This window comes from Mchenga conophoros, linkage group LG7 (assembly GCF_057382185.1).
Source record: "Mchenga conophoros isolate Kocher_MC1m ecotype Shallow Benthic linkage group LG7, M_conophoros_male_GT1.1, whole genome shotgun sequence".
NCBI lineage: Eukaryota > Metazoa > Chordata > Actinopteri > Cichliformes > Cichlidae > Mchenga > Mchenga conophoros.
The window spans coordinates 48,420,745-48,432,100 of NC_140532.1; positions in this window are offsets into that span (position 1 = coordinate 48,420,745).

Genomic DNA, 11,356 nt, shown 5'->3' on the forward strand with positions numbered 1-11,356 from the left:
TTAATGGAGGCCAGGGTACTGCCATCCAGGGTAACCATCTGGCTAAAAACCACATTTCTAAGATTTTTACGGTCGAGTACAATAACCTCAGTTTGATCTAATTTAGAAGCAGAAAATTAGAGGTCATCCAGGTCTTTATGTCTTTAAGAGATTCCTACAGTGCTAATTGGTGTCTTGTATATGGCTTCATGGATAGATAAAGTTGGGTACCATCTGCATAGCAGTGAAAGTATATGCTATGCCTTCTAATGATACTGCCTAAGGGAAGCATGTATGATGGAAACAGAACTGCTCTTAGCATGAAGTCATTACTAGTTAATGTTGAAGGAATGTTTGGCCCAACAGAGGCCTGACTTTTTGTCAGCCTGGCTACAGTGCTGAAGAGAAACCCAGGGTTATTCTTATTTCCTTCAATCAGTGATGAATACCAAGATTTTCTAGCTTTGCCAGAGGGCTTTTTTAAAAATAGAGCAGCAAACTAACTTTCCTGGCTAAATGATCATCTAAATTAGTGAGATGCCATTTTCTCTCCAGTTTATGAGTTATCTGCTTTAAGGTGCAGGCTTCATAGTTATACCAGGGAGTCAAGTACTTCTGATTTGGAGCAGCATCTAGAGTTGTAGGCACACTTGAAGTAAAACTATTAATAATCAACCTCTATGGGAGTAGCGTTCAGGTAGCTACTCTTTCCATTTTTTGGCATTATCAAAGCACTGAAGAAGATAACAGTGGATGAATTATATCCTTAAACTTAGTTACAGCGCTTTCAGAAAGATATGTGATATGCCGTATGTCAGAACATGATCTTGAATGTGATTAAAGTGATGTATGATTATTTTTTTTATTTTTTTTACATTTTGAATCAAGTCAATTGAATCCGGCTTTCAAATGAATAAAAACTGTCTAGGTGTTCACGAGTTTTACCAAAGCTCAACTTGTTCTTTTCATTTTAACTGACATTTATTTTGGACGGGAGGATTCTTCGACATGTCTTAACATGTAATGATGTCCAACCACAGCCGATACATTGCCGTCAGAACTAAAAAGAAATACAAACTTAAATGCGCAAGTTGCCTATGACAGCAGCTACACTAGGTCTTTGCTGAACATGCTGAAGTGGGAGATTGCTGCCCTCGCCCTCCAGCAATTAGTATAACTCAGGGGTGTTTAAACTAACATAATTATTATGCTGTAAACAGGTTTCTGTCAGGCAGAGTAAATCAATTTGTTGATCAATTATTAATTCATGTACCGTAATTGTCGGGCTATAAGCCACTACTTTTTGCACAAGCTTTGAACCCTGCGGCTTTTAGTCAGGTGCGGCTTTTCTATGGATTGTCCATGATTTTTGTGATATCGTAAGACGATTTGTTTTGTTTGTTCCGCTGTTGTACGGCACTACGTTGCCTGGCAGAAGGGCATGTGATCAGACACACAGTATTGGGGTTCAAGAGTGGTATGTTGGTCACATGTCCATCCGCCAGGCAACGTAGTGCCATACGAAGTAGCACGAAAAACAAACTTCAAAGTAGCGCTACGCGTTCAGCAGGAGGCATGGATGACGGGCGGTGATAAACTTGCGAAAAGCAAGTTATGCTCAACACCACCAGTGGAATCTGACAGCGTGGAAAAGTGTGAAAACATCCACGATCACCAACGGATTTCGAAGGACTGGACTGCTGCATGATGGAGAGGAGGACACCGCCACGGCCCTTCTGAGGGTGTTCGACTCTGACACTGACAACGAGGATTTCTCTGGTTTTGAAAGTGACAACGAAGGAGAGAAGCGGAGAGTGGATGACGAAGCCATCCTGAGCCTGTTCGTATCCGATGCTGGAGAAGAGGACTTTGGTGGTTTTAGTGCGCAGGAAGAAGAGAAAGATGGTGAATGACTGACTTTTCTTCTTGTTAAAGCCGTGTCACTGCACCTGAGCCTAAAAGGTAGTCCGAATCTATTTTTCTGGTGTGCTGTAGGTTATTGTTATGTACTACATTTGTTACTCGTTTACACAGTGCATGTTTCGTACTTGTAATTACCGCTACTTGTACATATACCTAAAAAGTTATGCAAATATGTACCCATAACTTGTTTTTCAAAATAATTAATAAAAGGGGTGTGTCTCCAAACAGCCATCTCTTTCCTGACAATTCCCTTTGTGCATATTCTCTTACATATGATAAGTCAACATTGAAACACCTGCGGCTTTTAGTCAGGTGCGGCTAATGTATGTACAAAACAGGATTTTCCCCTGATTTTAGCTTGTGCGGCTAATATTCAGGTGCGCTTTGTAGTCTGGAAAATACGGTACTAACAGGGACTTGAAAGAAAGAGACATAATGTTTATGACTGGAACTTCCTGGTCCCAACTCTGGACAGTGGCATTTTGTGTGTGTGTGTGTGTGTGTGGTGGGGGGGGGGGGGTTAATAAATTTGGCCAGATTTCTAGAAACGACAGCTGCTCCATCCAAAGTGTGATGGATGCAGTTTCTCCCAACAACACCAGCTTTTCCCCAGAAGGTTATCCAATTATCTATAAACCCCACATTGTCTTTTGGACACCACTCAGACAGCCAGCAATTTAAGGAGACGTGCAGCTAAATGCTAATCATGTCACTCCTGGTTCGATTGGGCTGGGACCAGACGACACATTGTTTTGGCAAAGTTGCTCGGGTATGTTGCTGCGTGGGGAAAAAATTATTAGACACATGAACGGTTTGGTAGGGAGTTTCTGATTAGGACTATGCTTCCTCCTCACCATCACCTAGCCATCCTGTTTTCCTGGTGCTCGGGACAATCTTCCAGGGGAGAGCTAACAGGGCTTACGCTACCTTCGGCTGCACTGGTTACAAGGTTGCAAAGCCTGGTTCTTCAGTTCAGTTATCCTGGCCTCCAGAAAGACAAACAGGCTAAATTTATTACAAGTATCATTGTTACTGAAGGCGCCAAGGAGTAACTAAACATCTGACACAATGAGCAGGAAAGTGCAGGAGGGACAGTTGAAGAGGCTATGCTGCTTGCAAATTGGCCAGGCTAGGAGCTAACCTCAGCTAGCGAATCCCTAAACGTGTGCTTTGGATGAAGCACGTAAAGATTACACTATGAAATAAAATGTTATCTTTAAGTTTTAAATTAAATAAGGTATGCAGATAAGCTACACAAAAACAACACTGTGACAGGAACAAGAAGTAATACTCACCGCAAACAGAACCAACACCAAAATGAGAGCACCACCCAAAGGCAGATACAGTTGGTGTGCCTATCAATGCTCAATCTGCAAAGTAACTCTTTGTCAGCATGTATTGCACATTTTTATCTGCTCTTTTCAGGGTGATCGCTTATAATATTGCAAAAAAATTCGGCCACTACTTACTTTTGTTGTTGTACAACTGTAGCTCATTTGTCACTATCTATGCCTACCATTACATCATTTTTTTAAAGGAAGTGTTTGAGTTAGCAACACCCAGGTGTTGCACTCTTCCCTCTAAAGAGCATGACTCATGACTTTTTAACACGCAAACCACTTTAGATTACTAGAATTCAAATACAAGTAAGATTACCCCTGAGAGAGACCTACTTTTGTATGGTATTGAATATCATCGTATAGTCCCAGTATCAAGCATTGCAGAGTCTTTTTTCTAGACTGGCTAAAGCAGTAAAATATCACCCAGTAATTGCTTATCTGAATGCAATCTGGATTAAAGTGGCTCGGATGTTTAATTTACAACCATACTTAAACATCTCATTCACTATCTATTCGAACCCAAAGCCATGTTTGGGCAAAACTCCATTTTATAATGGAAAAACTGGAAAGAAAAGGGAGTGGCTACATGCCTCCAATTAGGCATGTCTGTACTCTTCTGTTGATCAAGAACTGGGACAAGGAAGGTTTTACTATCAAACAGACAGGTGGAAACCTTTTTAAATTTGAATTTGAACAATAAAGAATGGGACTGGAAGGGTTGGGTGTGAATTATTTAATTTATGATTAAATATGCTTATTACTGGACACATACATTATTTAGAGTTGGGCTAGAAAGAAACTCCAAGTTGCTGCAGATGTAATCACTGCACACTTATGATTGTGTAATATAGTTCAGGAATACTGGACCAGATTAAACTATTTGTGATGTTATAGGGAGTTATATCCCATGAAATCCTGGAATTTGTGGCAGATTTGTCAGAAAGTGCCATGTAAGAAAGTCAGTTAGGTAAAGTGTGTAGTAGGTGTTGTCGCTGTCATTTCAAAGTCTTGGTTTGCCAATAGATCAATAGGTTATAGGCATGACAACAACAGCGTTTCACTTATTCCACATGTTGTTACGATGCAGCCTGATGGATTAAATTAATTTTTCATCTTGCAAACTTCTTAAGAATGAAAAAACAGACAAACAAACACCAGTATAACTCTAACATAAGTATTCACAGCATTTCTTGTGATACTCAAAACTGAGTTCAGGTGAATCTTGTTTACGCTTCCAAATGATGACGGAAGTATGATGCTGTGGGGATGTTTTTTGTCAGCAGGAACTGGGACACTGGGGAGCAAAGATCCATGCAGGAATGCACAGAGACATCTTTGATGGCAATCTGCTCCAGAGTACACTTGACCTCAGGCTGGGGCCAAGGGTCATCTTCCAACAGGACAGCGACCCTAAGCACACAGTCAAAGGAGTGGCTTTGGGACCACTCTGTTAAAGTCCTTGAGTGACCCAGCCAGACCCCAGACTTGTACCCAGTTGAACATTTCTGGAGACATCTGAAAATGGCTGTGCACCGATGCTCCCCAAACCTGATGGAGCTTAAGAGGTTCTACAAAGGTGAATGGGAGAAACTGCCCAAAAATAGGAGTACCAAGCTTGTAGCATCATACTCACAAAAATTTTAGGCTGTCAGAGGTGCTTTAAAAAAGAATACTTGGGTGCAATCTTTTTGTTTTTAATAGATGCAAAGAATTATGAGCCAACTTCTTTTTTTTTTTTGTCATTTTGTCATCATCATTGTTATTATGATAAACATTTTGAATACCTTCTGGATGCACAATTACGGTGGCCCCTAGAGACAAAGCACGTACAAACTCCAAAACACTTGCAAACTCCAAAACACATGCAAATTCCAAAACACATGCAAACTAAAAAACACTTGCAAACTAAAAAACACATGCAAACTCCAAAACACGTACAAACTCCAAAACGCTTGCAAAATCCAAAACGCTTGCAAACTAAAAAACACTTGCAAACTAAAAAACACGTACAAACTCCAAAACACGTACAAACTCCAAAACGCTTGCAAAATCCAAAACACTTGCAAACTCAAAAACACATGCAAATTCAAAAACACAACGGAAGTGCTCCAGGACGCTAGGGGCAGTGTTGAGCTTTTGTTACCTAGTAACTACACAAGCCAGGAAGTACCAATGACCGGATTTGGGGTTTGCAGCCTTAAAGGCCGCATTTTAAGGCCGATTACCTCACAGCGACAAGAGAAGGCTTTCCGAATTCAAAGGCTGCCCGAAATGCGGCCCTGAAATGCGTCCTTAATTTCCCTGAATTTTAAGGATGGGTCGGTGTAGCCTTCATGGCCCAACATATCCCAGACTTCATAGTGCGGTGGTGGTGTGGATAATTTTGCCGGAAAAAAAACGGTGGAAGCGGAGCGGAGGAAGAGTAAACTTTCAGAAGTAAGTACTGAATATTATGTCACTTATTTATGCGCAAATATTTTTTTAATGAAGAACATGAAACCATTATTGTTGGCCACATGTCGGGAAAGTTGACATTAGCGATGTTTGTACTTTCAGAATTACCTTGGTTTTAAAGCCTTTACTTTAATAAATATATATATAGTCGACCTTAATCTTACAGAGATGATTTTGTGGATAATTAAAGTCAGTCATATATCCACAAACACAACAAGCTGAAAGTCAGTGATGCTGCTCGGTTTGCAGTCCTGAATATCACGGCACAAGCAGGATTCACTGCACTGTTAATGTTAGCTATGTTATATTGCTGCCTCTGTTCGGTGGTGTCGAGCCAAATGGACTTTAACGTGTGTTTGAACAAGCTGACGGTTCACTCGTTAAGCTGAAAGAAAGATGCTTTAATCACAGCAGTCACACATGTGTCCACTGTACCATCTGGGAACTCTTCTTGTTTTGTAATAACACAAACTAAATCCTCCTTCTTTTGTGCTGTTTTGTAGCAGTGTATACACCTGAGACTTTAACCTGTCTGTCTGTCCTGCACTCTCTCTCTGTTTCTTTCTCTCTGATTGTGGAATAAAAGTATGAACATGTATTTATAAGTTACACTTGTGTTTGAATCCTGCAGCTTATCACACATTTGATTTCCATGTGTGACAACTGCAAGTGTCCAGAGTGAGGACAGACTGAGGGACCCACTGCTGCACATCATCTGTGAGGCTTTGCACCCCTGATGATCCACCGAACTCAACAGTGTGTGAGGAAGAGGAGGAGGAAGAGCCAGCAGCAGCTGACAGATGGAGAGAATAGACAGACTGTTCCCTGTTTGTGAAGGACTGCTAGAAAAGTTTAACATAACTAACTGTCCTGAATCAGTCTTATTAGGTAATGTTCAAATAATTTTATCATTCCAGTGTTTTCAGTGTGGGAGAAAGTACTCAGGGCCTTCAAGTTACACACTATGAAAGGCAGCAACAAGTGTAATATTCAGAAACCTAAAGTATGTATCAGCAGCAGAATGGAGCTAAAAATAAATGTTTGTTCCAGTTCTATGAAGCTTTGAGTATTTTGGATCAGTAGCACTGCTGTGTTTGTTGCATCATATTGCTGTAATTGTTTATATGCTTTATATATTCTGAGGTAAGTTGATCTATAGTGTTACATCATATTCTATAAGGATGTTATGTGTTTGTTTACTTCCTGCCCAGTTTGACCCATTTAGCAGAAGCCAGCCTGTTTAAGGCTCTGATATCTATTCTGTATGACTTAAAGCAGTTATGACATGGTCTGATTTTTCTCACCCAATAAAGGAATATTTCATATATCAGTCTACTCTTCATTTTATCAGAAACAGTTATCACAGCTTGTACATTTTCTTTTTATAAATATATGTAAGCAATGAGCCAAATTTAGTAATGGCAACATACTGAAGGAACAACATTTGTCTCTGATATATGATACACCTATATATACACTGTCAAAGATACTTGTCTTTGAGTGAAGATTTAAGGTGATAAGACATAACTGCAACTTGAATCTGTACTGGTCAGTATTTGACACAGAGTTCATGTTCACTGCTGTAATAGCTAATAATTAATATAATAACTATAATATTGGCCATATTATATTTACATTACCAAAGTGATATGACTTTAGTCTCATGAACAACATTAGCTAATTGTTATTTACTAACTTAAATGACTATTCAGTACAGAAGCCCAAAAATCATGTTTTACTGTCCTGTGGTCTCAGCCTCAGATACTTATCAAATCACACAAAGCTCTTGTAGAAACAAACAAATGAACAAAATATATTCTCCCTCATTTCTGTCAAACCAAGTTGTATGACACGTTTCCAGCGGTTAGTATCATGGTTGCTAGGCAACCTGGGAAGCGCGACAGAGACTAGACCGTCCCATACAGACAAACTTGCCGTTTATTTTGCAAATAGAGCTCAACACTGCCCCTAGCATCCTGGAGCACTTCCGTTGTGTTTTTGAATTTGCATGTGTTTTTGAGTTTGCAAGTGTTTTGGAGTTTGCATGTGCTTTTTAGTTTGCAAGTGTTTTGGATTTTGCAAGCGTTTTGGAGTTTGTACGTGTTTTGGAGTTTGTACGTGTTTTTTAGTTTGCAAGTGTTTTTTAGTTTGCATGTGTTTTGGAATTTGCATGTGTTTTGGAGTTTGTACGTGCTTTGTCTCTAGGGGCCACCGTACACAATACATAGCAATAGTTGTCGTTTAAATGAGACATCTCTCATTCTCTGTGGTTATCATGACATCATTTTTTTGAAGGAAGTGTTTGAGGTGTTTTGGCAACACCTAGGACAGAAGCGTGAAAGCAGGTATCACAGTAAGAATACCTTTTATCAACACCTAAACTTTACAAAAACACAAAGCACTCATCCATGAGAACTTTATCGTTCAGACCTTGTGCTCAGCTCAGATAATCCGAAGTTTTAGTGGTACACTCTAATCCTGCGCTCTCTCTCTCTGCTTCCTCTTTTGAGCACCACTTTTAGTTTTTTTGTTGGGGGGTTTTTGCTATGTTTGCTAAACATAACTTAAAATGCCTCTTCCTGTCTAACTTCTCTGTAAGACACTTGCAGAAAGACAAATCCTTGCATCGTTGACATCAACAGGTTTGCAAGCATTTTGCGCAAATGGCAGAGAGCATGGTTAGGAAATATAGGTAAAATATTTGCCAGCATTTTCAGCAAAGGTGCCCATTTTAATCAGTGATGTGTGAAATTACCCAGTAAAAGTTAAACATACATACAACATGTAGAGGAACTCCTATAATGTGTCCAATTTACTGAAACATTGTGAAGGTGAATATCCAGTGTGATGTAGAGGGGCTGCCCTGGGGTCACACTGTTGGATATTACACCATTGATCTAGATATAGTCATTATAGTCATTATAGTCAATGATTTTAGATGACTAGAATTTAAACACAGTTTCTTTTAGAATGATTCTGTGCTGAATTCTATCAGCACCCAGATATTTACAGCATGTAGTCACTTTGGACTGACATGAATGGTAAGCTGCTTTCTGATTACGTCATGCGTATTGTTCCTTGTTCTTGAGAAAAAAAAAGTTATTTTTTCAAGGTTCTTTGTATTGAAGGCGTTTCCTCTTTAGTCTCTCAGAATCCCGCAGAGAACATCAGACTGTGTTACCTTCAACAGCCCCTGTGGCCAACTTGTAGCTGCATTGTCAGACTGCTTCCTCAGAGGATGTTCAATTAGAAATGCTTTGTGTGTTTGCAGGCACACACATACACTGTACACGCAGACGCAGCAGGAGTCACTGTGCGTACTACTGCAGGCCTCCGAGGATTATTAAGTTAATAACCAAGCAAAGAGAGGGTGAGGAACCCAGGAAGTCACACCACAGCAGGGCTGGGGCTCACAAAGTCACGCACACACTTCAATAAAGCCACGTTTTACATTGTGACTTACATTTTTTAACCACATTGTTTCAGATCACTAGACAGTATTATAAGCATCAGTGTGATTTTTACAACATCTGTTTGATTAAAAAGGTGTTCTTTTTTTATCTATTCACACAGAATAAGATCTTGCTGCAAAGACATATCCATAAAAAGCCCATCTTGTTCTGATCAACATTTGTATACACTCAAAAACCCAAATATTAGTCACATGGCAGCAACTCAGTGCCTTTAAGCATGTGGACATACTTAAGATAACCTGCTGAAATCGAAAGTGAGCGTCAGAATGGAGGAGAAAGGTGATTTGAAGTGACTTTAAATGTGTCATGGTTGTCGGTGCCAGACTGGCTGGTCTGAGTATTTCAGAAACGACTCATCTCTGAGTTTTTCCCACATAACCGTCTCTTTGCAGAGAATGGTCCGGAAAAAAAATACAAAAATATCCAGCGAGCACCAATTCAGGTCAGAGGAATATGGTCAGACTGCTTCGAGTTTATAGGAAGGCGACAGTAAATCAAATAAGCTCTTGTTGCAATCAAATTGTGCAGATGAGCACAAAGTGTACAAAGTGTGGAACGTTAAAGCAGCAGAAGACCACACCAGGCGCCTCTCCTGCCAGCTGAGAGAACGATAGTGGGCTAAAGTTCACACGAGCTCTCCAAAATTGAACAACAGAAGAGTGGAAAAATATTGCACTTATTTATTATCAAAGAATTTCATGTTTACACATCCAGAAGACACGAAGCCACAGTTGCATTCATTTGGGGTTATATTTCTGATAAACTGATTGAAAGCAAGGATCACATTCACCTTCATTCTCATGTTTCCTCTGTTTTAGTTTCCACCAAATCCTCAGGGAAATTTATGTCCAAGTGCTGCACTCTGTGTTCACCAGTTAGTCGCTAACATTGTCGTCCTTCTTGGTGCTCAGCAGGTGATTCACAGTAGAAATGATGAGAAATAACAGTCGCGTAATTGCCTATAAATAATGCCACATGAGTCTGTCTTTATTCATATCTGACCCATTGTTTACCTTAAATATGGGTCTGAATGTGTTTTCTGGAGTGGCTCTTCATTTCTTTAAAAAGCAGCTGGGGCTGTTTAATGAATGGAGTCAGGTTTCTTTTTGCCTCATTTTATTGTAAAGTTGTATTTATGGACAGATGGATGTTGTGAGCCGTGGGAATCCAAACGCAAGTGTTTGTCTTTTTTTCTCTCTCTTTGTTTATTGAAAGGTTTATAATATCTCTATGCATGTTTAAGGACTGAGAATCTGACTAAACAAGGCCATATAGTATAAAGGCCATGGCAACACATTCAATCAGCACCCTCATTTATCTTTAAAGCGACCTTTCATTTTAACTGGAAATGCCTTAACCTTTGTCGTATTTCCTGGAATAGCCTTCAGCCTCTTCAGGTGGACAGGTCATCGCAGCAGTGAATAGTCATTTACAAAAAAATATACATCAGAAAAAGCTGGCACCATAGAGAGTCTTTGCTCCGTATAAAAGGATGTGGTTTATGTTGTTGAGGCGTGACTCATTTCAAGCATATTTTTGCCAAGATATATTTTACTAAAAGTAAAATAAAAAGAAGAAGAAGGAAGCAAAGAATACCGCTATTTCTGCAAAATTGGTTGATTCAATCACAAAGCTGGTTTTGTTGTATTTTTTCTTACCCCTGAAATAACCTTCAGGCCAACTGTGAGACTTCAACTTAAACCTTTAGCGCCCTCTGGAGGTATTAAGCTGTATCTAGATTTAAAGGCACGCATCAGGCAGCCAATGAGATTTAATTTCCTTAATGAGCCTGTACATGGGTAGAAGTTATTTAAAGCAGCGGAAATGAGACAAGATCGGTAGTTTTGATATCTTACTTAAACATCAGTCTTATTAAATATTACACAGGTTGTATTTTAAAAAGGAAACACTTTTGGATATTCTCTTGATACACTTCCCCTTACAGTACCTTCAACCCTCCACTAGAGGTCAGAGCAAAAATATAGAACGATGGAGGGCGGCATGGTGAAGGGAATTTGTACTTGGAAGTCATGAAGAGGCTTTTTGTGAGCTGAGTGTTCTCTTTTTTTTATCTTCTTTTATCTTGTGAAAAGTGACAGTACTTTCTCTGTGTTACTCATACATTTAGAGATAAATACTAAAACGACACCTCTGGGAAGGCTTAGACCATAAGGCCAACACAATGAG